This window comes from Neophocaena asiaeorientalis, unplaced genomic scaffold (assembly GCF_003031525.2).
Source record: "Neophocaena asiaeorientalis asiaeorientalis breed wild unplaced genomic scaffold, Neophocaena_asiaeorientalis_V1.1 scaffold275, whole genome shotgun sequence".
Classification (NCBI taxonomy): Eukaryota; Metazoa; Chordata; class Mammalia; order Artiodactyla; family Phocoenidae; genus Neophocaena; species Neophocaena asiaeorientalis.
The window spans coordinates 5,639,451-5,652,120 of record NW_020173679.1 but is presented as its reverse complement, the minus strand read 5'-3'; the positions used below and the strand labels follow the sequence as shown (position 1 = coordinate 5,652,120).

The 12,670-nt window shown below is 55.4% G+C and overlaps 1 protein-coding gene across 5 annotated transcripts in view; it reads left to right on the top strand.

Moving 5' to 3' along the window:
- Positions 1–12,670, top strand: part of PRDM2 (PR/SET domain 2) — a 148,205-nt gene that overhangs the window by 83,935 nt on the left and 51,600 nt on the right. The gene's annotated exons all lie outside the window — the stretch shown is intronic.

The window sequence follows — 12,670 nt, the reverse complement described above, 5'->3', positions numbered from 1 at the left end:
TTAAAAATTTCTTAAGTTCTTGCCCCACTTGAAACAGTAAGTGGAAAACAATAACTAGATGATGCATTCTGGGTGTGATTTAGTCAAGAAAGACTGTAGACGACCCTTCCTTCCTTCATTTATTCCTCCGTACACTCAACGTGGGACCAGCGCCTGCCGTCACGTGCCAGGCACTGTTCCGGGAGGATGTAGCAAGTGAGCAAAACCGACACGATTCCCCACCCTCATGGAACTCACATCCTAGTGGGGGGAGACTGACAATGAACAAGCAAGTAACTATATAGAATGTCAGATGGTGAATGCTGTGGAGAGAAGTAAAACAGGGAAGGGGGAGTAGAGACTACGAACGTGAAAATGGGGGCTACCATGTAAATGTAGCCTGACTGTAAAGGGACTATATATATATATAGAGAGAGAGAAATGGGGGTGGTGGGGGAGGGAGAGGGGAAGCAACCCTGTGGACACAGGGGATGAAAACACTTAGAGGGAATGGCAAGTGTAAAGGTCCTGAGGTCGACACATCCGTGGTGTGCTCAGGGGAGCCAGGCCGGGGAGAGAAGTAGGAGATGAGGTCAGGGAGGTAACGAGGGGCCAATTTATATTGGCACTTGCAGCCCTTGGGAAGACTTGGCTTTTATCCTGAGTGAGTGCGATTCATTGCAGGGTTTTGAGGGACGGAGTAATACGGTATGACTTGCCTTTTAAAAGAATCACTCTGGCTGAACGGGCCCAAGAATAGAAATACAGACTAGGAGGTGAACACAGTAAACCAGGTGAGAAATGATGGTAGTTGGACTGGAGTGTAGCTGTGGGGCTGGTGAGTAGCAGTGGAATTCTGGATGTGTTTTGAGGGTAGAGCCACAAGATTTGCTGAGGATTGGATGAAAGAGAGAAATCAAGGATGATGACGTGTTTCTGCCTCCTCACCCAGATGGATGGGGTTGCCATTCAGTGGTGAGGTGATGGAACCAGTTCATGGGGTACGTGTGTGCTGGAAATTCAGTTTGGGGGCGTGTTAAGCTTGAGCTGCCATTAGACATTCATGGGGAGGGTAGTTGAATACGCAGGTTTGAGTTTCAGAGGAAGGGACCCAGGGGGAAGTGTAAATTTGGGAGTCCTCATGGTACTGAAAACCATGAGGTTGGCCTCCCCAAGGGAGTGAGTACAGCTAAAGAGAAGCAGCCCAAGAATTGAGGCTGGGGGAGCTCTAGTGGGAGAGGCTGGAGAGATTTGGAAGAGCCTTGGCAGTGTCCTGGGCTGAGGTGTGAATGGCACAGCTGTGACATCGGATGGAGGAGCGCTTCGTGGGCTGAAGGCTCCCCCCCTGGACTTGAGGAGGCACTCTGTGCTTTGCGGTTCTAAGTAGCTTTTCCTCTTCACCATTTTGGGGTCTGCAGCGCTGCTGGAAATGGCCCCCTTGACTTATCCAGGTAGACACACCACAATCATCCCCGACTTTGCTTCCACTCCTCCAGGTGGTGGGCTGTTTCCCCCTGAAAAACCATCTGCAGCAAGCCAAGGAGACCCCATGAAAACGCAAGGCTGGTCCTCAGCTGTTCACAAACTCTCAGACCAGCTTCCTGTGACAAGTAAGAGACCCCGCGTGACCAGATCTGTTGTTCACGGTTCAGATAAAGGCCTGAGGCAGAGACTCGATGAACTCTTACCCCAGTCCTGTTCCCATTTGCAAACTCCCCAAATCCCCTTGTGTATAACTTGCCTTGAGACTCAGGCACAGCAAAGAGGGCGGGAGAGATTTGGGGGTGAGGGTAGGTGGTAGCAATGCCTTCTCCATCCCCGAGGAGTGGCCTTCAGAGACAGAAATGACCCCTTCTAGAAATCCTGTCTCTTTTCTTTCTGGGGGTAAAGTAAGTTACACGTTCTGTGCTTGCTTTTCCTTCCCGTCCCTCCCACCCCCAAATAAGTAAAGCAAAGGACAACATGGTAAAGTGAAGCCAATCCCAAAATGTGTTCCATATGTTCCACAGAACACGAACACACACACACACGCACACACACACTGTTTACACGGTGTTTCTGCGGTCAAGTCCCTTGTTCTGAGCTCTGGTAGCCTGTTTTTCTTCCTTCCTGCTAATCACACTTTGTAATTTTGTATTTATTTATGTATTATGCAGGTAACTACCTTCCCCTTCTAGAACACACGCCCCAGTGTTCTAGAGACCAGATCTGTTTGCTTTACTGCTATATCCCCAGTGCCTAGCACAGGGTCAGGTATATAACAGGTGCTTGATGGATCAGTACTGATAATCACGGGAATGCCCGGTCTTGTTTAGCATGTGGACAGGAAGGCTGACTCACCTTAATAGGCCGGAGGACACCTCTCCCTGTCGGCACATGACGCCACGTGTATGTGAGCAGAGTTGGAAATCTGGCTCCCAATCTGATTAGCATTCTCGCTAAATCAGATTCAGGACACGTTGCTTCACATGGCTGATCTTAGAACTTTTCTGTCCAAAAAGACTAAATTAAAAAAACAAAAACTTCTGCGTGCTTAAAGGGCACCCCCTGAGGCTCAGCGTAGCCCATGCCATCCCCTTGCAGAATTGTCATCGTGCCTTCAGAGATCACGTCTGCTCGGCTCGCCGCTGTGCCCCACGGTACCCGGCACAGAGCAGTCGGTCAGTACACAGCTATCAGATAAATGGGGTAAATGACAGCCTGTGTCGTCCTCTTGGGAATTTACACTGCCTGGGGGCACATGAAACTCTCAGAAATCCTGCAGAGACATGTCTCACTGCATGAGCCCGTGCTCGAGTAAATAAATGGCTCTGGCTTCCATCGTCCCTCTGCTGCTTGCCAGCTGTGTGTTGTTGCGCAAGCTGCCGAACCTCTCTGTGCCTTTGTTCCTCATGTGTCAACTTCAGCAGTACCCATCTCATAGAGGTCTTGTGGAGACTCCATTTGTTATTCCACGTCAGGCAGTGGGCACCGTGCTCCACATGTAGTCAGCACGGAAACGTTAGCTGCTGTGATGCGCGTGGTAATGAGGACGATCTGTGCAACATCTGGGCAAACCTTCCACCAAACCTGGCTTGGGAAACGCTGGTAACAAGGAAGGAGAATTAGGAGGGGTTTCATTCCACGTCTGCCACCGCCTGGCTGTGAGTCGGTGGGTTTCCCAGGAGTGTCTGGCTGGGCGGTGTCTGTCCCCTGCAGGGAGGGAGCCTGTTTGAGAGGCCTCTGCAACTGGGCGGTTTCCAAACCGAAAGGACTGCGAGATCCTGGCGAGGCCCGAGCAGCCCAGGGTGCAATCAGGCCACCCGGGTCCAAGTCATTTAGCATCCACAGGCCGCCTCTGTCTCCTGCTCTGTAAAAAATAAAAGGGTGAACTGTCCCAGCCATGACCACCCGACAACCTGTTTGAGGTCAGCTGGGATTCGGGGTGAGGGCTTTGGGGTTCTCGGGGCAGGGATGGGGAGAAGGTGCAGGGGCAGCCTCTGTATCCAACCCCCTGCACCCTCGAGGAAGAGGCCTCCAGGCCCACAGCGCACGGCGCCCCTGCCCTTTGGTCAGCCTTGTCACCCGCTGACTCACATCTGGTTCAGGCGCATAGCAAGTGTGTCTTTCGTGTAGCTGTGCCAGACCTGCGTCTGGGATGCCCTGCCAGCCAGGCATGCCCAGGCCTCCCAGGACAGACTGGTCTAGACGCCTGGGCTAACAAAGAGCCCCCTGAGCTCCCACAAGGCTTTCCATCAAGGCAGCCACGTCTTCTCGCTGGCATCCTTGGAGGGGCACCAGACATCAAGTTTTAGAAATCCTGCGATCAGGACAGATGCCTCATAGGGCTTCTGAGACTCTCAGTCCCAGCAACTCCAAACCGTGCAAGGGTTTGTCCCTGGAGCTTAACTTCTTTGGCCTAAGACAACTTTAAAAGATGAAGTGTTCGTAATAATTAAATCTTAGTGTCCTTATAGAATTTTGTTATTTAAAAGAGCTTTCCCATCTGGACTTCGTGGGAGACCCATCAGTCCCTTTCTGTCCCAAGTTGGAATCTGTTTGCTATGCATCCATCGGTCTTGTCACGCTTGTATTTGTTTCTGTTTTCTTTTTGGCTTCCCCGCCGTTCTTAGAAGTTTCCTTTTGAAGAAAGCAGACCGTTTCGGCTCAGTTGGAGGGAAAGAGAAGGGCCAGCATCTGGGCTAGAACCAAGTGGTTCCCAGGGAGAAGGGCAGTGAGGGGCAGAGACACAGCCAGGGGCAGAGCTGGGTCTGCCCGAGGGGCTCGCTCCTCCCTCCAGTCAGGACTCCTCACCCCCAGTTTGTACCTCACAGGCTGTGTGACTTCTCCTGCAGGTGTGACGTCCTCCAGACGTGACCCACTGCACCAGGTGGAGCGGGGAGGGTCTGCTGGGGACCCCGGTTTGAGTGGGGCCTTGGTGGTGAGAGTAACCTTCCGGGAAGCTGCTGCCTTGGGTGATTTGGGCTTGGAGAGACACAGCCGGGCACAGTTGGGCTTGGACTGCATTGGGAGCCCGGCTCGTGGTTTGCCACTTATTGTTCAGGGAACCTTCTCTGAGCACCTTCTGGTGCCAGGCCTGGTGGCAGGTGGGCAGGTGGGTGAGAAGTGAATAGAGTCACCCTGTGCTCTCCAGGGTCGAGTCCCCAGTGAGAGGCAGGCAGGTGGAGGCAGGGACAGAGCTGGAAGTGCCCTCGCCTGGGCCATGCTGAGAAGGGCACCTGCCTCTCAGACTTGGGACTTCGCCCAAGTCCACAGGGGCCCCTCACTGCCCTTCCTCTCCATCATCAGTGTCACCAAAAAAGCAGTGCGACCAGGCATTCCCCACTCCTTCTCAAGAACAACTTGCTGTGTGACCTTGAGCAGGTGACCACCTCGCTCTGGTTCGTTGGCCTCGTCTGAGAGCGAAGGGCTGCTTGCTTGGCCTCTGGGGTCCCCTGCCCCTCGCTTGTCCTGCCCCTGGCAGGGCTGGAAGCAGCCCCGGCTGGGATCTCCCTGCTGGGAAACTTCCTTTGGCCAAGGTCATCGCAGGCCAGGCCAGCCTTCCTGTTGACCGGCTTGTGTCACGAGCTGTCACATACTTGGTGTTTGGAGTTCAAGCCAAACAGGTTTGGGGGACTCACGAAGACCTAGGAACCTGGCGTAAAAGCCCCAGGAGGAAGGTATGTGATTGGTTTTTTGGATGCACGGAGGCCAACCAGCAGCCTCCCTCAGGGCTGATGAGAGGAGCGGACTATCTGCGGAGCCGACTTCAGCTCTGGGGTCAGATTCCTGTGAATCCTGCCTTCCTTTCTTCCTCTCTCTCTTTCCTTTCTATTCACGCCTCTCTGTGACCTAAAAGGAGTAACTTCACCTCCCTGTGCAACTGTCCCCTCGGCCATAAGAGGGCACGATAATCCATCTCACGTGGTTAAGGGAACATTAAATGGAAAAACCACCTAAGCTACGAGGGCCCGCGATGCCGACCCTTCATGCGTTAGCTGAGGGACCACGGCGACTGCCCAGGCCAGTGGTTTCGAACCTCTGCCCCATCCCTCAAGGACCACTTCCATTTCCCTCCCCTCAGCCCGCACACTGCCAAGGCTTTCCCTATAAAACTTCACTAGGCACGGACGGGGTCCTGCCCCAGACTTCAGAACCAGGCCACCACCTAGCACGCTGCCTGCTCCTGACTCTGCTGGAGGTTTCTCCCAGCCCCGCGCTCCCCCGGTTTCAGTGCACAGGTGCCTCTCCAGGGATCTTGTTAAAATGCAGATCCTGACTCGGGAGGTCAGGTGGGGGCTGAGTAGCTGTATTGCTAACAAGCCCCCAGGGACTGCCAATGCTGGTCCGTGGACCACACTTTGAGTAGATGGATCCAGACCAGTGGCTGCTCTCAAAGTTGGCTTTTAAAATTCCCAGTGCCTGGTCTCCAAACCAGCTAAATCAGAACCAGCAGGTCTGAGGAGTGGAGCGGGCACAGGGATTGTTTTCACGTCTTGAGGTGATGCCAGTGAGACCCCCTGCCAGGGCTCCTCTGAGCTGATGTGGTTCCACCCAGAACTGCTTCCTGGCTTCGTGGGTGGCTTGTGTGACTGTTCTGTGGGCAGACGGCCACCCCATCAGGCTTTTTGGAATATTGAAAAGAGCTTTTTGATCCCCATCACTACAGGGACTGTGTCTGGGAGGGGGCCCAGGCTTTGGTGTCAGACGGTCTTGGATTCAGGTCTTGGCCGCACCCTGTTGGCTGACAAGAGTGTGGCCATGGGCCTCCTCACCTCTCTGGGCCTCCGTCTCCCCCTCTGTGAGATGCAGGTCATCACTGTCCTGCTTCCGGGAGTGAAGCACCTGCAGTAACTCCCGGTGTATAGTCGGCACCTGTGTAAATGATGTTATTACCTTTTTTTCCTTGTTTGACATCCTCCTTTTGCAAGCAAGACTACCCTGGCTCAGAGAGGTGGTGGCATTTTCCAGAGGCCACACAGCACGTTATCGGTGGTTCAAGGGCTGAAGTTGGGGCTTCTGCATCCCAGGGCTGTGGCCCTACTCCCACCCCCGACTCCCAGCCTGGGAGTCCCACTTGAGTGCAAGGGGCCTTCCTGGAGCAGAGGGTGGCGCCTGCTTGGATGCCGACCGTTCCTGGCAGTGGCAGGTGCCAGGAAGCAGGAGGTGGCTCCCGCGAGCTCCCACCTGGGGCTTCACCCACCTCCAGGGAGCGTCAGTATCATCTAAGCTTGTCTCGCCTTGATGTCGGCTCCCATGCCCTTTGCCTCTCCCTTGCCTCCTGCAAAAGTGCTGAATGTCAGACACCAACTTCAAATGATTTGCTGTCTCAGAATTTGTGGAGAGTTATGTAAGACGCCGCGGTGGCCGTGTGGCCTAACCAGCTCTGGGGGTTGCATCCCACGAGGCCCCTCCTGACTCATGCAGGGGAAGAGGTGGAAGGCGGGGACGCAGGCAGGGTCTCCGCTCAGAGCACCCAGGCAGCCTGGCAGGGAGCATGGTGGGGAGGCACCCCGGAGCCCCGGAGCGCGCGCCCTGGAGAGTGTATCCCGGAGCTGGCAGCCCCTCCCCTTGACCTAAAAACTCCTCGGTGGGGTTCTCTGAGCCCCTGCTGCAGTTCCTCTCCTCCCCATCTCTCTTGAACTCACTTCTCTCAGGCATTTGTCTCCACCATATCCTGGAAGCTGCTGTTACTAAGGTTACTAGCAGCCTCTAGGCAGCTAACGTGGTTGGTTCTCTCTGTCTTCCTGAACGTGTCGGCAGCGTCGGACACTGTTAATTCTCCCTATTCCTTGAAATGTGTGTCACCGTGGACACCGCTCTCACATCACCCCCTGCCCCTCTGCATCCCATCCTCAGTCCCTGGACCCGCCCCCGTCTCCCCTCCCCTGGGTGAGCCTGTCCAGACCCCTAAATGCTGATCCGTCCCAAATTCATCAGTTTCATTTAACCCACCCTCTTGACTTCTCCCTTGGGTGTGTAATGAACGTTTCAAATGTAATCTTTTCAAAACGGTTCTCCGCACAAAGTCTTCTCCTGCCATCGTCCCCTTTTCGGTCAAACAAACTATCCCACCCTGGACTCCATCTAGACTGCCTCAGTCCTGCCCCAACCCTGACACCCAGTTCCAAAATGTGTCCTGATTCCACTTCTCACTCCTCTGCATCCTCCGCCTCCATCATCTCTTGCTTGACGAACTGGTCTCCCCATTTCCATTCTTTGCTATCCTGCAATCCGTGCCCAACACAGCGGCCGCATCGGGTCATGTCACCTTGCTGCCCAGAAGGATGAGACCCTCCCCTCTGCCCACTCTTACGTCCCTGACATGCCAGGCAAGTGAGAAGATGCTCTCAGAAGGTGGGGGCAGGTGGGCATGGCCTGCCCAAGTGTCAGGGAACCGGGGATGTCCTCATCCCGCTCACGCTCCCTCACCTGCGGGTAACACCCATACGGCACCTGTCCCCCGTCTGCCCTGTGAAAGCGGCCTCTTGTGTTAACTGCTCTTCTTGGACAGTCGTAGGGCGGCCAGGCATCTCTGCATATTCCTCAGCTTTGGATTTCTCTGTGAATTGCCTTTTCGTGTCATTAAATGATCTATTCAGTGATCGGCAGCCTTTGCTCATTTTTATTAGGCACTCCTTAGTTTGTGTTGTCACTACTTCATCTCCCTGGCCCCAGCATCCCCTGCCCCCGGGACAACCCCGAGATGAGAGGCCAGGTGTGGGCCCTGATCCGTGACGTCACCTTGTCCCCAGCTCCCCAGAGCCCAGTGAGGGCGAGCTCCAGTTGAGGTGCTGACCTCCTTCCCCTGTGACTCATTAGCTTGTGCAGACACCCCTCGCAGACAAACCAACCCTGTTAGATCCTCGCCAGGTCCTTGCATCCCTCTCTCTGCTCGGGCACCACGCTGGGACCTCCCCCACATCCCCTTTTTCCCCATCTTCTCCCTGACCCTGGCCTTCCCTCCTGCTGTTCAGTTTTGTTTGTTTTGTGTAGTCCAGTGTATCGGATGCCTCCCTTACCAGAAACCACTGGGGGCTGAGCGAGAACTGGAGGCCCAGAGGCCCCAGTCTCAGCCTCGCACCGGCATCTGAAAATGAGAGTTTTTCCCTCTAGGCATCAATGAGTCACACGCAGACTGTGAACGGTAACGACCTCTGTGAGTGTCATTCACCAAAGCTTCCTTGGCAAAGTACCTGGCAGGTAGTGGACACGCCAACCGTCCAGCAAATAATGAAAGGCTCCCTACTGTGTGCCAGCCACGGGTCTAGGTGCGGGGGATGTCAGGGACAAAACACCTCCAGTGGAGCCAGAAAACGAACAGCCGGGTAGACACACAGTGTGTTGGTGCAGTAAATACAAGAAAGAGAGAGAAATGGACTCGAGGCTGGAGTTGCAGGGCAGGGTGTTTGCAATTTCAAATAGGGCAGCTGGGAGGGAGGCTTGCTGAGGAGGAGGCCTTTGAGCAAGGACTTAGGGGCGGGGCGTGACTATGGTGGGGAGCCTTCAGGGCAGGGTCCGCAGGAATGGACCGGAGGAAGCATAAATGACACCCTCGAGGGTCAGGAATGGAACAGCCCTGCCTTTCCGTGCCTTCAGACTCTGGAGGGTTTCTGACAGTGAAGAAGTGACTGTCCCGCCCTTTCTCGATGCCTTGGATTCAGGATCATGAGTGTTATCCATTTTACCGGGCTGTGAGGAAGGATGCTCAAGGGGCCCCACTCAGCCCATGTTCTGGCCCCCGCACTGAACGGGCGCAGATTTCCGTGACTGAGAAGCCTGTGCAGCGGGGATGTCTGGAATCTAGGATCATCACCTCTTCATTCATTACATTTTGGGGGTTTGCTGTCCACGCCTTCAAAATGAGGTGTTAAGGCCGCTGTGACAAGCAGACCCAGCTGGGTTCCTTGGCCTCACATGCACCGTGCAATCACGTAGATGACGTGGAACGGCCCGTGTAGGGGGCGGGGGTGTGTGCTGAGAGGTCAGTGGGGCGGGGCCCGGGAGCATCTGCAGGGCACTGGTTCCCAGCCCTGGTCCCACACTGGAACCGCTGCGGAGCTTAAAGGTGCTGATGCCCGACGCCACCCCAGAGGTTCTGACGTCACAGGTCCGGCAGCAGCCCAGGCCTCCCCAGCGGACTCTAGTGAGTAGCCGGGGCCTCTAGTGAGGCCACGGGGAGGAGGGCTCCACGTGCATGTGCCGAAGGAAGCCCTGCGGAGCCGGGGAGACAGGAGCTGAAGGAGGACATGGCTGGGAGGTCGGCGGGGCCGGGCTGCGTGTGGAAGAGCTCGGTCCCCACCAGGAGCCTGGGGTTGAGTTTCGGCAGGGACATGTCACACCCCGCTGTACCTTAGGGAGGGGGAACAGGTGGGAGGGGAGCCACCGGGGGGGTGGGGAGGGGGCCTTGCAGGAGACCAGACCGGGCGGCAGAAGAGAGGGAGGAAGGCGGACGGAGCCGGCAGGGCCCTGGTGGGTCCCCTGCGCTGGTGACCCCTGCCCTCACACCTCCAGAAATATCCCCCTTGTGCCGAATTCTTCTCAGAAGGCAAAGGGCCCCCGTATCTTGGTCCCCTGGGGCTCTTGCTAGCCCCGCTCTGCATCAGCAGGCTGCAGGGATTGTCTCCATTTTACAGATGAGGAAGCTGAGGTTGGGAGGCCGGGAGGCAGGGAGGCCCTTCCCGGGGTCACACAGCCAGTGAGTATGAGGATGGGAGCTCGCACTCAGGTCTCCGACGGCTGTGCTGCCTCCTCGGGGCTTATGACTGCTGCCCAGCCCCACAGCGGCCACAGTCAAAACCCCATGCGAGTTGATGTTGGACTTGATTGTCATAATAACCCTATGAAATGAAATTGCTCTTCCCGTTTTGTGGATGGTGAAACTGTAGCTCAGAGAGGGTCCATGGCTTGCCAAGGTCACACAGCCAGTGAGTGGGAACCACGAACCACAAGGTGCTCGTGGGTTAAGCGTAACTGTGCTGAGTGTCGGAGAATATCTGGTTTCTTAGCACCTCACCTCTCAGCCTCAGACAGCTGCTGGGCTCTCAAAGTCCTCCGACCAGAGAAAGGGTTTCACAGTCAGGAAGGAGACTGTCCTGCTGGGCATCACCACCCCAGTCCCTAAAGGAAACACCCAGGTGGTGACTTGGGGTCTCCTCCAAAATTGTGGCCCATAGAGCTGAAAGACCTGGGCTCTGCTCCCCCAGGAAGGTCTCCATCTGTCTGAGCCCCCGTTTCCTCATCCGTGAAATGGGTATAAAATCACGTGTTCCTCCTACCTCCTGGACTGCTGGTAGACTCCGGAGATAACAGCAGACACAGCGCTTGGGAATCACAGCGGCTGTTGTGTTGTCCTCCATGGGGCCAGGCAGTGTGTGAGGGGTGGCGAGAGGCACCTGCCTTCGGGGGCCTTGCCCCTGACCGTTAGCGCTCTACCCAGGTGGACGACTAAGACTGGGGAGAAAGCCTGCTCCCGAGTAGAGATGGCTGTGCGGCCACAGGAGCTGGAGGGTGGAACGGAGCAGAGGGAAGCAGAGATGCCCGGCAGCTGGAGAGGGCTGGGAGGTCCACGGTGTTGTCTTTGTTTGACTGATTAGGTTTCTGAATGTTTCATAGATGTGTGATGATGGTGAGACGAATGAAATGGAAATTGAGGGTGCCAGCCCGTTCGTCCCCAACGCTGCTACATCCTGCTGGAGACGTTGCCCCAGAGAGGGGACAGTGTGGGGGGACCTGCCACATGCCAGGACTGTCCCTTATTCCTCAGCCGGACAAGGTGTGCAGGTCGTCCGTGTTTCCGGGCAGCCTGGAAGCTAGCTGACTGTCCCCTCCCAGCGTTGGGTGGGCCGGCCGAGGGGTCGTCGTCGTGCTCACCCTGAGGTGCCCCCTGCAGGCCACCTCATGGGTCTTCTGGTCCATCCGGGGCACAAGCTTGCCGCCGAGCCTTGGGTCTCAGTTTTCCGCCTTGAATCTCGCTCGGGACTGATCGCACAGTGTCGGGGAGGAATTCAAGCGGGGGCAGTCCTGAGCCATGACTGAGAGCCAGGACCTCAGAGGGGATCTCATCTGTGGAGAGAACAGAAATCTTCCCTCTGGCACCTTCTTTGTTGTTCTGTTTATACATTCGTCTATTCTTGTAGGTATGTGTGAGAGCTACCTTGTCAGCTGTGGCACCGTTAACATCTGGGCGGATCAGTCATCATGGGGGTGTCCTGTGTGCATTTAAAGATGTTTAGTAGCATCCCTGGCCCTGTCCACCAGATGCCGGGTAGCAGCATCCCTCCCCTCAGATGTGACAACCCCAAATGTCTCCACATATTGCCAAATCCATGCCCTGGTTGAGAACCACTAATTGAAACCCTGATGTTTCAGCTTTGAGACGGACCCCATTCCCAGCTCTTTCTCCCTCCCTGGAGCAGGCGAGGTTCCCAGAAGGGGTCGCCCTTCCTGCTTTCCCGCCCACTCACTTCCATTCTTCTACCTAGAGAGGCAGACTTGGGACCCGGGACAAGTTACTTGACCACTCTGTGCCTCTGTTTCCCCGTCTGTAAATTCGGGCTAACAGAGAACCCATCTCGTAGGAAGAGTAAGATAGTTGATACACATAAACTATTTAGCACAGCGCTGGGCACCTCATGTGTTGTTCTTATTCAACAAATATTTATTTTTGTGATGCTAAGCCGGGGATGCAGCAGCGAACAAGACAAGGGCCCTGACCTTGAGATCTCACAGCTCCTGAGGGAGGCAGATGCATGATTCTGTGATTGTGATCCAATATAACAAGGGCTGTGGTGGGCAAGCATGGGGGGCCGTGGGAGCCCACAGGAGGGACACCTCATCCAGGAATTAGAGAAGGAAGTCTTCCTGGAGGAGGTGATATTCCAACTAGGATCTGGAAAGTGAGTACGACTTAGCTGGATGCAGGAAGGGGAGGAATAATGGTCTGGATTGTCTATCTTTAAAAAGAAATTAATGCTTTCCTGAAAAAGAAATCCAGTTTAATGGGCTGTAGTAGCAAATAGGACCAAACCAGGTCAAGGGATCCAGGTTTATACCCCCTCTGAGATCCCTGCCACAAAAGTTCTCCGCACAGTGGGGCCGGAACAGGTGCCAGGTGCAGAGTTCCAGCCTGGAGGGGACCCGGACCTACTTCCTCTTCCTTCTGTAGGCGATGATGGTAACTTGGTCCCAGAACCCCCCCCCCCACCCAGAT